Source organism: Leptinotarsa decemlineata, unplaced genomic scaffold (assembly GCF_025532065.1).
Source record: "Leptinotarsa decemlineata unplaced genomic scaffold, Ldec_3_MD MMD2_P_RNA_scaffold_12, whole genome shotgun sequence".
Classification (NCBI taxonomy): Eukaryota; Metazoa; Arthropoda; class Insecta; order Coleoptera; family Chrysomelidae; genus Leptinotarsa; species Leptinotarsa decemlineata.
Window position 1 is genome coordinate 1,091,729 of NW_027412526.1, and position 16,792 is coordinate 1,108,520.

The 16,792-nt window shown below is 36.5% G+C and overlaps 1 protein-coding gene across 3 annotated transcripts in view; it reads right to left on the reverse strand.

Annotated features, from left to right (window-relative positions):
- fz2 (frizzled 2) overlaps positions 1 to 16,792 on the reverse strand; it is a 281,786-nt gene that overhangs the window by 167,840 nt on the left and 97,154 nt on the right. For all 3 annotated transcript variants that reach the window (XM_074171206.1, XM_074171209.1, XM_074171197.1), the window contains one exon: positions 15,001 to 15,066. The gene's annotated coding sequence lies outside the window, so the exon portion shown is untranslated. The remainder of the gene's footprint in view (positions 1 to 15,000; positions 15,067 to 16,792) is intronic.

The window sequence follows — 16,792 nt, forward strand, 5'->3', positions numbered from 1 at the left end:
GGGTATTTAGTCCAATTTCCATTGGCAACACTACTGGAGAGAACAGCTGTTTAGAAATGCAGCAAACTCATAAATCTTCGCATGAAAAACATTATTATCAAAGTTGTGATTCTGTATATTTCATCATAATGTTTCCTCATCTATTTTGTATAATTTCCATACGCCACTGCAAGAAATGTATTGAGGCACAAACTCAGTCATTTTTGGGAACTTAGATCCTACTATTTTGGATTTATAGTATAATACACAAATCGGAAAGTCTAGGGATATTTTCATAACATACTAAATATCATAAAAATAAATGCATGAGGTCGTTTAATTTCGATTGAATTGGTACACTCGACCACCCTGTAGATTTCCATGGGTTGAACAAAGCCTGCAAAAACGGTAACTAATCTTTTATCAAGTTTTTTACAAACTGTAGGTTTTCGGCTAAAATGAATAATCTGAAAGTGTCGAGTTTGTATATTCTATGCAGTTCTTGCTCAGCAATTAAACTGGAAATATTGTGCTTTAACATGGAACGCCATCACTTACCATTGGCTGAAATGAATAGAGCTGTAGGGCTTCTTCAAGGTGGCATACAACAAAATGATGTAGCTCTTCGTTTGGGGGTCTCCCAAAGTGTTATCAGTCGATTGTGGCGGCGTTTCCGTGAAACTGGCAGTCCAGCCGAACAATATCCAGGGCGAGGACACGCTACAACTGCAGTTCAAGACCGATTTTTGGTCTTAACCGCAAGAAGACAACCGACAATCACAGCACCTGAGTTGGTTAACGTGTTGCAGCAGACGCACCAGGTAACCATTGGTCATGATACTGTCAGAAATCGACTGCATGAAGCAGATCTCCACAACAGAAGGCCACTTAGATGTCCACCTTTGTCGAGAGGCAATCGCGGTAGAAGATTAGAGTGGTGTAAAGAACATCAAAACTGGGATGCAAATGATTGGGCCACAGTTTTGTTTACAGACGAATCCAGATTTGAATTTCATCCGGATTCTCGTCGAATAAGACTGTGGAGACGACCTGGAAATAATGAACGTTTGAGACACGTCCAGGAAGTCCACACATACAGAGGTGGTACAGTAATGCTATGGGGCGGAATCATGATCGGCGGCAGAACCGATCTCGTTTTTCCAATTCGCTCACAGCTCGACAGTACCTCGACACCATTCTTCTACCTATCGTCCATCCGTTTGCTGGTGCTGTTGGTGAAAACTTCCACCTAATGCACGATAATGCTCGTCCACATGTCGCGCGTCTAGTGACTGACTGGCTCACCAAGGAAGGAGTTGATGTATTGCCATGGCCAGCACAATCACCGGACCTGAATCCCATCGAGCATGTGTGGGACATGCTTCAATGAAGAATTACTCCGCATATGGGGAACATTCACACAACGTTTCAATTGAGAGAGCTTTTAATCGCTGAATGGGCAAATGTACCTCAACAAGACATTGACAATCTCATTTTGTCGATGCACGATAGATGTAGGGCCGTAATAAACCAGCGTGGAGGCCATAATTTGTACTGATTCTAATTTTTTTTGTATTATAATTTTTTTCGGGGTGCCAAAGAAGAGCCATATTTTTTTTAGTTTTGCTTATATGCCCACTCAGTATTTTTGACCATTTAATAAATTTTGTTGTAAGTTACATTCGTTTAATAATCACCCATCAACTTTTTTTCCCTAAAGCGATCTAAAAAAAAATTATTGCCATTTTCAAAAATATCCCTAGACTTTTCCGATTTGTGTATTGTAGAATTGTACTATAGAGCTATATAGAATTTTTCATTGCCTTTTTTCAATCACTTTTCGGTATACTTGCGATAAATCTCTATGAACATTTGTTTTCGTTTCAGAGACATTTAATTATGACTATGAAAAATATCGATAAAAATCAATGAAAACATCGTTACGAATGAGACGAACGCGACCAAATCGAGAATTGCCCGGTAAAAAAGAATAATGCAAAGCCTCCAAATTCTCGTCACCGTTTTTTGGCTCGCGAGACATTCTCTTCTTGATTGATACCTCCCAGTGAATGAATCAAGCTGAAGAATTCGATTAAGGCAATCCCGACAAAATGAATGTCGTCCCGTGTGTTTGCAATTTAAATTTGTGGGCATTTCGTTCGCCCGCGGGGAGGCCCATTCTTCAAGCCGGATCACTGAACGGGGCCGTTTTTCAATGTTTTGGAATACTTCGTGTTCCGGGTCACGGAAAATTGCTTCCCTGGGACTGAGCTCCGGTTATAAAAATTACAACTATCTCGTGAATTCTCAGTTACTAGTGGAGTGGAAATATTCATCACCATGCAGTTTTTTACTTTACGAACGGTGTCAAATGAATTGGGTATTGTAACTGGAAAAATTGTGTACCATGCTGTGGTTGAATCGCATCTAAGATATGGCATAACATTCTGGGGCACCTCCAACCAACAACACTTCAATACAGTCTTCATTTTCCAAAAGCGTGCCATCCGATATCTGTGCAAAGTTGGGCCTAGAGAGTCTTGTAAACCCTTGTTCAAGGAGCAAAAATTACTAACACTTTCTTCTTTATTCATACCCGAAACTGTGTGCCTAGTACATAAGAACAAATCATCTTACGATGTTGTTGTTGGTTTCACTCGCCAAAGCGACAAATTAAGACTGCCTATTTCATCATCAAATTTGATTAAAAACTCATTGATCTATAATGCAGCTAAAATATATAACCATCTACCGACCAGTCTTAAAGATATCCAATCACCTTATCAGTTCAGGAAATCTGTAAAGTAAGTTCTCATTGACCAGGTGTTTTATAGTGTTCAAGAGTACTTTGATAAAGATATAGATGGAATTCTGAAATAAAATTATTCCGTGTTCAAGCACTGCTTAAGTTGATTTTAATAGCTCCTGCAATTGTGAAAACAGTGTCTGTTGTATCTTATTTATTTATATATTTTATCTATTGACTTCCATAATTACCTGTTAATGTCTGACTATTCGTTCATTTAAGATGTATATAAATATGTATGTGTGTGGTATTTATGTGCGTTTATATATGCATATTCATTTATTAATCTATGATTGTTTTAGCTGTGCACTAAAAATCGTAACCATATGTCAGTATGCCACATACATTAAACCAATGTATATGTATAATGTATAGTTATTATAGTGAAACTCATTTATACATGATTAGCTTTGTCAACGAGTTTATACTTTGGACAATAAAGCATACTTGATTTGATTTGATTACTCATTAACAGCATTGTGGTTTTGTGAGATCCAAAATATTGATACCGATGACATTGTATCTCAACTGTTTGAGAAAACTCAGAAAATCCCTCTATTCATATTCTATCAAAATTTTACTGCATTGATTTTTTTTTTATATTATCTTAATAAATCGAATTGACAGAAACTGAAGTAGTATCAATAACAATATTTATTATTGCAATGTTTTTTATCGACATAGTTACAGTTGAAAACTACATAAAGTTGAGAAGAGTTTTTTTAAATATTCATACTGAGCAGCATTCAGATATCTATTTTTATAAAAAAAATGTGGCAAATTTGAACTTAACCAGCAGTTAAACTGATAGTATTGTTTATGTCTCACTGGGCACTGTCAAAATGACAAGTTTATATAAAAAGTCTCCACAACAGATTCTTCGATCTAGATTTAGAATACATATCATAATACTTTTTGTCCTGCTTTGGTGACACCATGGTTATTCATAATATTGTTATGTTGACTCATTTCTAAGCTCTCATAGGATCTCATAGGCATCAACAGGTATATAGATGCATATGTGAGCTTAGAAATGAGTCAACATAATAGAATTATGAATAACTATGCTGGACCAAAACCTAGTAGTATACTATATAGCTTGTACTTATCAGATTTACCTGACTAGTAGATGAGGCAACATTAACTAACTCACTACTTTACATTTCTCCACATTGAGTTTCAATTTATTATTGCTACACCAAGCAACAAGAAATTGTAATTGAGTCATCCGCGAAGCATAACCGCTCACAAGCTAAACTTTCACATAAGTCATTAATAAACAATAAAAACAAAAGAGGATCTAGGTTGGAGCCCTGAGGCAAACCAGAAGAAGCTATATATGTTCTAGATTTATAACCGGTATAGGACACGAATTGTTTTCTACATATCAGATAGGACTGCATCAGCTGACAGGCAGTATTTGAAAAACCAAAACTCATCAGTTTATTGAGCTAGACACCATGATCAATTTTATCAAATGCTTTAGAGAAATCCGTGTATATAACATCAACGTGACCATTGTTATCTAATGCTTCGGAAATAAATTGAGTAATAATGACTAGATTTGTAACAGTAGAACGCTTAGTAACAAATCCACGTTGATGTTGAAATAGTTGCCGTTGAACAGAAGCATATATGCGATTATATAAAAGAGATGGTATGGAATCGAAGGATGCAATCTTGTCAGGATCACCCTGGGAGACCCTGGAAAGCTAGCGCCGAAGAAATATCTGGCAATGACCAGGAAGAACCTACGCTCAACAGTAGGATTTCTGACTGACCACTGTCAATTAAGGAAACACCTCCATATTATGGGGCTAGTGGATACACCTCTATGCAGCATATGTGAACAGGAAGATGAGACTGTCAGACATGTCCTATGCGAGTGTCCGGAGTTACCGTCAATAAGAGAGTGTGTGTTCTGCGAGTCTTGGCCTTCACCTGCCGATATAAAGGATATGTCTCCCAGTCACTTGTCCACCTTCCTGGAAAGGACAGGATGGACGATGACCCAGGAGGACTACTCCTCGGGAGGATGTACAATAGGTCACATGTAGCCTAGCATACATGTGGCCTAGATACCTAATAGAGCTATCTCTGGTATTAATAAGGACACATTGTATGTAGATTCAGTTTAATCTTTCTCTTGAAGATGATCATTTGGTGGTTGAAACAAGTGTCAAGCTGTTTAAAATAAAATAATCATAATCTAATGACTTTTGTTCGATATTCACATTATTTTTAGAGTTTGGTGGTTGTCTCTCATTCAACAGAAACTCTAGACAGACAATAAAAATACTACGCTCCTGAAAGATGCTTGAATTATATGTGATAGTACGGAATGCGTCTGAGAAAGCTATACTATTGTTCAGTGGTAATTTCACAAAAAAGTGTTAGGTACTTGAGTAAGCTCAATTTGAAATATTTTTTTCTTTCAACTTTTTTAAGGTCATTTTCGTTTTCAATTCAATTATTTTTGTACGACATTGTATTCATTGTTTTCAACATTTTTGTAAAACACTCGCACATGTCACAAAAAATGTCTTCTTTTTACAAATCAGCATGCTCTTCATTCACATCTTCATAATCCACACTCTCATCGACTGATAAATTTCGTAAATTTTCTCTTTATTAAGCCTTCAACCAATCAGAACACGGAATCTTCATTCATAAAATCTCCAACGTATAACAATCGAATAACTGCTCCCCGCAGTTGTGGGCGAAACGTTCAACTGTACCGTCTCTAAAGGAATGCAACACTGTATTGGATTTTCTACTCACATTCTCGGCTGTGAAGACATTCGTACACCTCTGGTAACCACTTTCCTTGGCCACCGTCTCGCAGCGAAACATCGAAAACCAATCCACCTTCTCCGAAAGGATAATCCTCGCCGCCTCGAGCAAAAACACCAATTTTCAATCAGTTCACGCGAAACAAAAGCCGAACGACACAAATTGAATGCAATTGTTTCCACTCTTTCCGCGTAATCCCTTCATCGAAGAAAGCCAGAAGTGACGGGCCTTCCACGGCTTACCCTGATTGAGTTCTCAGAGACCAGACCGTCGTACCCCGGTAATCCTCTTACGGATTAGAAAAGTCATTTCGTGTTCCTTTTTGGTCCTACGTCTCCCGGAAGGGCAGCCAGAAGCCGTCTAAGTCACTTTTATGAATTTGTTATCAATGTGGACAATATATCTTGAGACGGTTGAGGAGGGGCGGCTTGGGTTGAGTGGGGGTGGCAATTTCATCAAAAATTTGAAAAGGTGAGATGAGCTTTCATAGAAACACTCAATATTGTGAAAATACAAGTATTGCCAGTCCGTCAGCACCCAGTGGCGTATATAAGAAGGACCCCCCACTTCTGACACTTTTTAAGAAACATTCTTTTCTAGTAGCAATACAGAAAGAATTAAAAACGAACCTTTCCTTTTTTTGTTGATAAGAAAGTATCTAACATGCCAGCTTCTTTAAAATATCCGGAAAAACACAAAATCGGCTGAAGACTTTTTACCCCCCACCTTTTCGAAACGTTCATTCTCCAACACCATCTACAATAAAGAACTGAACTTCATTGAACAATTTCGAGCTCAAGCTATTTTTATATCACACGTTTATTAGCTTCATCTGTATGTATGTATGTATGTTTGTTTGTTTACTTGTAACTCCAGAATTATCGACATTATTGCTTGATTTATTTGCGAACAGATGGCGCTATAAGTAACCTCCTTGATATAATTCGAACTCACTTTACAGGTATTTCTTCATTTAAAGTTTCAGTTTAAAAAACTAAAAAAACATGTTTTTAAAGAACATCGTACTGAAAAGTTGAAAATATTAGTATTATTGTGAAAAAAGCGTGTGCGCTTTGTGACATATTTTTTGTATATCAAGCGCCCGTCGCTTTTTTCACAATAATTCAAGTATTTTTCATTCGTTATTGTTTCAAGCTAATAAAAAAAATATTTTCAACTATTCACTTCGATGTTCTTTAAAAGCGTGTTTTTTAGTTTTTGAAAATATATTTTTGTTTGACAGTTGTTTTCATTAATTCGACGAATTTTTTTAATCAAATTTTTGTAACAGTTGATCAAATGTTCTTCTTTACTTCTCATGATAATAAATACAAAATTTTCACAATCATTTTTGTTTATAGACGCCTATCGTTAACACTGTCTTACAAACTGGGCTACAATTTTTATATCAGTAGTAACTAACTCAATTGGTTAGTAGTGAAAGCAATACCAAGTAGAATTTGTAATGTAATGTAATGTAGGAAACAGTTATAGTATGTTTCACTCTAAATGGTAAAGACATCTTCTTTATATACATACGACTGTCTAGATCATAATATCTTGTTAATCAAATTAGAGAAATATGGAATAAGAGGAAATGCTCTGAAATGGTTTCACTCATATTTAGCAAACAGACAACAGAGAGTCAGTATCACTAAAGACTCAAAAAACTTCAAATCTGATATTATAACAACATCTATAGGTATACCGCAAGGAAGTGTAGCGGGCCCACTGTTATTCGTTATATTTATGAATGATTTATGCAAATCTGAATTAGTAGAGAATCAATTTATAACTATATATGCTGATGATGCCTTCTGGCAGGAGAAGAAACATATCCGGAGATGATGGTAAACTGTTGTAACATTTTTCAGAAAACAAAAAACTGGTTGAAAACAAATAAGTTAGTATTGAACGAGTTGAAAACTAAAGTGATGCTATTTGCAAACTATCTAACAGCAGAGGAAAAACCAAATGATATATCATTTTTCAATAATTCCGTTCAGCTATCGCATGACACCAAGTTTTTGGGTGTTTACATTGACGAATGACTTAACTGGTCACAAAAATAGAGGAAATCTCTTCGAAGCTTGAAAAAGTGTCCTATGGACTGATAATAATCAGTAAACATCTAGAAGAGCAAGCAGCTTTATCTCTTAACTTTGCAAATTTTGAATCTGTCATGAGATACGGGATAATTTTTTGGGGATCCAACAAGAATACAAATAGAATATTTGATATACAAAAAAGAGTAATTAGAACAATCAATTACAAACATTATAAGAACTCTTGTCGATCAGTTTTTAAGAATAATAACATCATGACTGTATATGCTCTGTATATTTTTTAATGTTTGATGTATTTGTTTGAAAACAGAGAACTTTTTAATCTAAATGCTACAGAACATGAATATAACACTAGAAGGTATGACATTCATCCATATCATACATTGAGACTTGCTGAAAAATCTCCCTATTATATGGCAATGAAATTTTACAACAAGTTACCAGTACTTGTTAGACATTATGCTAGTAGCAATCAATTGAAAAAAAACATTAAAAACATACTTGTAGATCTAGAACCCTATTGTGTTTAGGATTTTTTAAAACATCAGTTTTGAAATACACCTAATTGTGTGTGACTTCATTTTATTACATGTTGTAATTATTTTTTATACAAATAATTGTGGCATTTTCCAAACTGAACATTATTATTATTATTATTATAGGCAGGTGTTCACACATCCTGCATAGAGGTGTGTGTCTATTAGCCCCATATTGTGGAGGTTTTTCCTTATTTGACAATGGCCAGTTAGAAATCCTACTGTAAAACGTAGATTTTTCCTGGTCATCGCCAGATATTTCTTCGGCGCCAGCTTCCCAAGGTCGCCCAAGGTGATCCAGACAAGATTGCATCCTTTGATGCCATCCCATCTCTTTGAGGATTGAGCATGGGTGTAGGCTAGTCCCGCAATTGTCGAAGTATCAGGGCGTAGGTGCCATTGAGTCCTAAAATTCTTAGTCCAGCCGCTTCCTTGAAAAAGAGTCGGCAATGCGATTACCTTTACTCCTGTCGTCCACCTCAGGATAATGTTATTATCTACCGAGGCTTTGGCTAAGTCTTGATAGCACTCTGGTACTAACTCTGAGGTTCTAGGCTAATAGGGCTCGTCTACTGTCAGTGCAAGTTGTTATGTTTTTGCCAGAAATTCCTTTCCTGATTATTTGTTTTGTGGCGATTGAGATACCAGCCAGTTCTGTTTGGACCACGCTTGTATTTTTTCCCATTCCCCACCTAATCCTTAGACTTAGTGATCTGGAGTACACTCCACATCCTGAGCCTTCTTATTCGTGACTTCACTCTCAGGCCAAACAGAGAGAGAAGTCCTGGTCAATCAATTTGGCCTGACAATGTTTCAAATAGAAATACCAGGTCAGCCTGAATCCGCCTGTTTTCTAATGTGGATAAATGTACTATAGAAAGAATATCAGTGAAATTATGTCGTTGATGCATTTGAACGCCTATTTTGTAGGAATTGTTGACCTTATCACCCCCGGCAGTTACTAATCTGCCCTAAGCCTCGGAATCCACAAACTTCCCCACGAAATTCTCATCATTACCAACCTCCCCATCGACTCTTATTCCAACGTAACGTGATCCTGAACATTTTTTACTAAATTTAATATTTACCTACCTGCGTTCCCCGCCGTCGTGTGTGCTTAATTCTATAATATTTTCGGGCGTTATCTCGGCCGAAACTGTCAAAGAAAAAAATTAAAGCGTATCGAATTACCGAGCGTAAGGTGAGTTTCGGCTGTAACAGGATCCTCGACGTTTTCCTCCTAGATCATAACTTTCGGTGACACTCATGATGCCGCAAAGGTGTTTTCTTCCCGTCGAACACGGTATGCGACTCTGTGGAATTAGGGGAGTGCTGTGTATGTACGATATACGAGGGACGAAACGGGGGAGAGCTTTTCAGCCCGGTTGAATACACAAGAAAATAAACGTTTGAAGCTACGAGGGTTGTTAAAAACACAACAATGTATTTATTTTTCAATATAATCACCTTGCAGCACTTATACACTTTTCCCAGCGACCGCTGAGCCATTTTTTTGAATTCTGGATCAGAAAATAATCTGAGGGAGCTAAATCTGGCGAATATAGTGCATGAGGTAGCAATTCAAACTTTAATTCGTTAATTTTGGTCATTGCGATAATTAATTTTTCAGCTGATGCATTGTCTTGTTGAAACAACACTTTTTTCTCGGCCAAATGCGCGGCCGTTTTTGCAATAAGTTCGCATATTACTTGCCGTTGATACTTTTACCTTTTTAATGATAGTCAAAATTAAAATTATCCCACGTGCATCCCAAAAAACTGATGCCAATGACCTCCCCTGCGGATGAAGCGGTCTTCGCCTTCTTTGGAACCAGTTCTTCCTTTCGAGTCCACTGTTTTGATTGTTCTTTGGTCTCTGGTGTAACGTGATGAACCCATGTTTCATTCATTGTTATGAAACAACGCAAGATTTCTGCTGATTAAACACGGCAGTCATGTTGCACACAACAACTTTGGATATTGATAGCCGCCAAACAAATACTGAAGAACCCAGCGTCTTCAAACTTGAAACATATGCAGTGTTATTTCCCAAAACAACTACCGCCATCTCTAGGTCAGGCCGGGTAATTCTGGGACCACCTCGTATCACAGTCACAGAAACACAGTAACGAACCATTTTCAAGTGTCACTTCACCTCTGAAACAATTTGTTGAAGAAACACTCTGAAGATTTATTACTAAAACTCGCATTTATGCATTTCCATTTTTTCAATGATAGATTGTATCCATCCAAATATTCGTTTTTTTAAAGGATCTCAAGTTTTGTGCTAGATTCACTTTCTTAGTATTCAATGGTATAGCGAGAGTCAAATCCCAGATGTTATCGAAGGTTGCAGATGAATTTCCGTAGACTTAAACGTTCACAATCCTGGAGTTTGTGCTTTTTCACCGTGCTCATTTTCCCCGGCGATTTCCGCGAAGATAACTGTAGATTTCTGCTCTACTAGGTATCAACAGACGTTGTCTCTCGTACCTATGTATACGCGTAAGATTTTTGTGCGCACACAAAATTTTCAGTGACATCAAACACATCGACAAGCTACGAGACCTGACGCATCCGCCAAAACTTACAATTTTACTTTGGCTTTTTCAAACCTGATTTCTAAATCAAAACAATAACCGGTGAATTAGCCGGCTGTTTGGGAGTAGGCTACAAAGTATCCAATAGATGTTTGAACCCCGTAGGCACCGATTTTACAAACCCAAAGCGTATGAACGTCTATCGTTCGATTGATATGATAATAATAATAATAATAAAAGTGTTTTATTGATTTTCAGTTATATTCTTACATGTGAACTAAAACAAACTAAAAAAAGTAAATGGGTGAGATTCAGTATGGAAATCGTCAACAGACTAACATCTGTTCTTCCACCTAACCCAAAACAGACTATTAAATGACGAATTAGAACAAACACGTTACAAGGAATATAAACATTGCTATCACTAAATTAAGAAATCTCGGTTCAAATTGAAGATAAAGATGGGTCAAGGAAACATACATAATTTTTTTAACATTGGAAATGATGAATTAATAATTCTCAGATCAAACTGAACTTGAAAAGTGTGAAAAATGAACAGAATTAAAAAAAAAATAGAACTTACAATCTATCTATCGAGAAATCTGATGATAGGCGTCCGGAAAGTCGATAACGAGAGTTCTTTACCTCTGGTGGTATTTTATTAATACATTTGGTAATGTGAAAGGAAATTGTACGTATGTAAAATTCTGTGTGAAAAAATTTTCTAAAAAAAAACTTTTGAAAGAAAAACGTTTTCAACATTTTTTTGTATGAAGATGAAGAAGTAGAATGACAAAAAGCTAAAAGCAACAGGAAATGATGAATTCTAAAGAAAAGGTTTCAATTCTTTCGTAATTTCCGTGGTGGCTCCAGAAGTACCCGGCCTGGCCCATAGATGGCGGTAGTTGTTTAAAAAATATCACGGTATTATAAAGTACACAACCTATGAAGCATAGTGTTTGTTTGGCAGCCATCAATAGAAAATTTGAAATTGACACTTTCCAACCAACATTCCACTCATCGCAACAAACAGAACAAACACCCATCCAAAAAACCGACCAACACCCCTTTCGAATACAAAAGAGGATCATCGAGAGCTAATAATCATACAAATCCGCAAAACCACCAGACGAGTCGTCCCAGTTCCTTCGCCATAAACAACTCATCATCGTAATGACGATCGCAATTCCTCTCGCTGCTCCTCTATATTAACGGTTCGTCTGCCGGATTTTATTACATATCAAAAGGGCTCAATCAACATCCTATTGAGGAAACGGAGACGCGTCCCGACGGCGGCGTCGCATCTCGGTAAATGTTAATTGTCATCGAGGTTGATTACCCGTATCTGCTCGCTTTTTATTCGATACGGTGCGACGTGATGCGATATGTTGGATGCAGTGCCGATGAAAAAAAAAATCGGGATCTTACTGTGACTGTACCAAACACGACAAAATACATGTAGGGTGCTTCAGAATGGAATGTTGATCTTCAAGGGGCGATTTTTCAAGAAGAAAATTCCAAATGAACCTTTGTCTTAAACCTCTCAATTTTTGAGATGCAGCGTATCAAAATATTACAAAAAAAAAGATTTTTTTATTCTAAATTTAGCACACGCCCTTCAAGCATCACCAGATATTTTTTTATGTGAAAGTGGCGTCCGTACAGAAATGTAGAATGGATATTTTCAAAAAAATATCATGTAAGCCGCTGGTTTTTCTCTAAAATGGTTATTATTTCTCAAAATCCCAATTGAATGTTTCTTTGCTCACTTTGGAAAACTTTACGTACTGTTGTCACTAAATATATCAATTGTCAAACCAAATATGTTCTGTAATAGTTGAAAACCTTATGTCAATGTCAAATATTCACTTCCTTTTCCTCCTCGCACTCTCGCACGTTGGAGATGGTTTTCTTTAAAAATATTTAGAAATATTCAAACACAAATATTCACATTTTGTGTAAATGTTTGCTTATTGTGATGTTCATGTTCATGTTCATTTACTAAAGTTGTTGTACCTTAAGACAGCAGGATCTTCTTGTATATACTTGACGAGTAAGTAATTCTACAATATTAAAAGAATTTAAAGTTCAATCTAAAATAAAAATGAATAGTTTTGAATATTACTTGCATGGCGCAACAGCTGGAAGCGCTTTGCAATTTACAAATAATTTTTTTTACACAAAATACGATTCCTTTCCTGATTTTTCAAATTATGACCGTACAGTGCATTATGTCCCCTCCCCTTTCATTTTTTGAACGGCTCAACTCAAAAAATTGAAATTTGGGATAATGAAATTAATGCATCAATACTTTATTTTGAAGTAAAATTGACAGATCAAACTTTCAAGATGGCGACTGGGTGCCATTCTACCTGCCACAACAAAAGATAGCTAACGAATCTACTGTTGTGTAATTTCAAATTTAAAGTTCATTTCTTTAGATTCATCATTTTAATTGGAGTTGCAAAGACAATCGTGATTTTTTCTTCTACATGATAAACGAATAACACTCTAATTTTGATATTTCGAGATTGAAATCAATTGTTGCCAAAACGAAATCTATTCAAAAAATCTCCCAACTTTCACGACTTCTTACACAGATGAATCATTTCGAGCTAAATACATACGAAAATACAAACGCACTCTAAGAATCCGTCGTAAATTTCACACTCACCGTTCCTCCAAGAAAAACACAACCAGAATAATCCAGCGGAGACATAATGGATTACCGAAAGTAAGAAATAAAAACACTCAACAGTAACAGAAATTTCAAACACGACGAGCATAAAGCGCAGCCACAAAACATCGACGGATTCCAGCCTGCATACCAATCGCTCGAACCAGGGATTTCGGGACACACTTTGATTTTCAATTCGTCTCGAGCATTTGTCGGTTCTTTTCTCATATTTCACGTACTTTCTATAGGAAAAATGATGCCCGAGATAGATGTATTGGATAGAGGAAATTGAAAAAATGCGACATATTTTTCAGACCACCGAACGATTATTCGAAAATGAATATCTAGGATTTGGAACGGTGAAGAAACAGGTATATAGATAAAAAAATGTGTAGGCCCTGAGAGACATCTTTCTATGGAAATTGTTGTTTGATTTCGGGTAGATCAAGAGTATAAATGTTGAATCGTAGTTCTTTTGCCAAACTTTATATTGGTTAAACGGGAAGGATGTTTTTCAACAGAATGAAAGAAGACGGTGAAGGAACAGGTAGATAAAAAAAAGTGTAGGTCCTGAGAGACATCTTTCTATGGAAATTGTTGTTTGATTTCGGGTAGATCAAGAGTATAAATGTTGAATCGTAGTTCTTTTGCCAAATTTTATATTGGTCAAACGGGAAGGATGTTTTTCAAAAGAATAAAAGAAGACGGTGAAGGAACAGGTAGATAAAAAAAAGTGTAGGTCCTGAGAGACATCTTTCTATGGAAATTGTTGTTTGATTTCGGGTAGATCAAGAGTATAAATGTTGAATCGTAGTTCTTGTGCCAAACTTTATATTGGTCAAATGGGAAGGATGTTTTTTAAAAGAATGAAAGAAGACGGTGAAGGAACAGGTAGATAAAAAAAAGTGTAGGTCCTGAGAGACATCTTTCTATGGAAATTGTTGTTTGATTTCGGGTAGATCAAGAGTATAAATGTTGAATCGTAGTTCTTGTGCCAAAGTTTATATTGGTCAAAAGGGAAGGATGTTTTTCAAAAGAATAAAAGAAGACGGTGAAGAAACAGGTAGATAAAAAAAAGTGTAGGTCCTGAGAAACATCTTTCTATGGAAATTGTTGTTTGGTTTCGGCTAGATCAGGAGTATATAAGTTGACTTGTAGTTCTTATACCAAACTTCATATTGCTCAAACGGGAAGGATGTTTGTCAAAAGAATAAAAGAAGATAAAATACATTTTTGAATATGAAAACTAAATCAACATTTGCGAATCGTCTTTCAGCAGAAAGATAATAAGATCAATAATGATTGCGACGTATTACATTTGGAAATGTAAGGTTTGGAACTCAATTTTTGAATGTTCAAGAATGATATTGTAATAAATTTTGAAAAACTAACCCACTGACATTTGAAAAACCATCCTCAAAGAATTTTAAAGTGGCCAATTTTTCCCCCAGTCAATTAGCACTGCAGTAATCATTCAAACCGAATAAAGAGCAGCGCAATTAAAGTTTCTACTAATTGAACAAAATATACAGACTGAATTCAGACAACCGATTTGTATAATCCCTTCTTCAGATGCGTTAACTAGGGTCTAATTATAAACTCACCGCTATTTTCGTATCCTCGCTCTGTTCCTCCGAAGATGGATGCTCCAAACTGATGTTGAAGTTAATCTGAAAATAATAAAAAAAATCCATCACTTTCTTGAGTCCCAAATGATCGTGAGGATATTCTGGATATTCCATTTTTGATGAACAATTTCCTGCCGATAAATTCCAAGGAAGACATACGTCTACCGGTACTGCTCATATTTGAATAACTACAAAACATATTTGAATAACTACAAAAGGAATGAATTCTTTCGATAATTGAAATTGTTAATACATGACATTGAGTAAAACCTCCGACTATTTCCAGCGTTCCCAACTGTTGCAAGCCAATACGATCATTACTTTATATGAGCTGGAAGTTTTCATGAGATTTTGATCAACTTGAATTCGACTATTAAAGGTACCAACAGTATATAAAATATCAAAGTAAAATTATCAAGCATTTTTTTCATGAAGTACTCGTATTCGAGATACTTCAAAAAATCATGCCATTTTTTCCCTATATCAAGTACCTTCTAAACCCTTCGCTGCAAGCGGCATTGGAAGCTCTTGGCTCCTATGAGCAACGTCTAAATTGATACCAAATTGTCAAAAACTACTCTCCTCGATAAAAAGACTTAACAAATTGTCTCTGGTCTGGATTCTGGCAGAATCTTCCAGGATTGGGTCACTCCAAGGCGTTTACTCACCCTTCGAAGTTTGATATCAAACAGTTTTCGGACTACAGTAGGAATGAACTACGATGTCTAACAGGCCTTCTAACAGAATAGACCTAACCCTCTGCTGGCCACTTGAAAATATTTCGTTTTCAATTCAGAATTTAAAAAAAAATTAATAACCCAACATTTTGTGGCGTGATCAACATCATTGTATGCTCTTTTTATGGACTGAATTAAAATCAACACTCAGCATCTCATAAATTGTTAGGTCGTAGAATCATCCTACTATAGCTATCTATAAAATCATACTTATATAGAATCATACCGATAACAAGTTGAAAAAAAAACTTCCTCTGTCCGGAGAGCCAAACATTAAATGCAGCATTGGTAATCTAACAAATTGGTTACGGCTTTTGTGGCAGAGGTTTTCAGTCCCACTATCTTTGATCAGCAGTCGGTTTTTGGGATGTCTTTCTGAAGTTTGACTAGCGCAAGTGGCTCCCTTCTTCAGAGGTTTATATATCCTGAGTTTTTCTCTTCGACGACTGGATATTACGGCTGCGTAACGTGTACTTATGCTGACTCAGGTAGTTTGGTGTATTACTACCTGTACCTGGTTCTGGATAATTGTCAATAACATTCGTCAATCTTTTTCTACCTGCCAGCATGATGATTGTTGCTCATGAACTTCTCTGAATGGGATTCCATTTTCGGTTCGCCAAAAGTTTTCCAATAGTGTCTATGACCCTAGGGATAGATGGTAGATACACACGTGCAACCATCTGAGCCTTCTCCCCTTTTTGAACCGTGGAACTCTTCAGTTTCATGGTCTTGTTGATCTCGGGTACACTATATTCATTCAACCTCAAGGTCACTTTCGAAGATGTTACAGATGCTCTGGTTCACATATTTTTCGAACCCGTAGCCAGAGTAGAGCTGATTCCTCTCTTTTGACTAGGGTGGTGGTTGAGTAGTACGTGGAAATACCTTTCCGCTGGTGCTGTTTAATCTGGTGAATTTGATGCTGTGGTGTTGAGCGTTCGAGTGATCTAGGAAAAGGTTCAGAGCGTCCCTTCCATGTTTCCAGGTGACGGAGGTGTCGATTACCTTCTCTTCAAAACGTTACATGA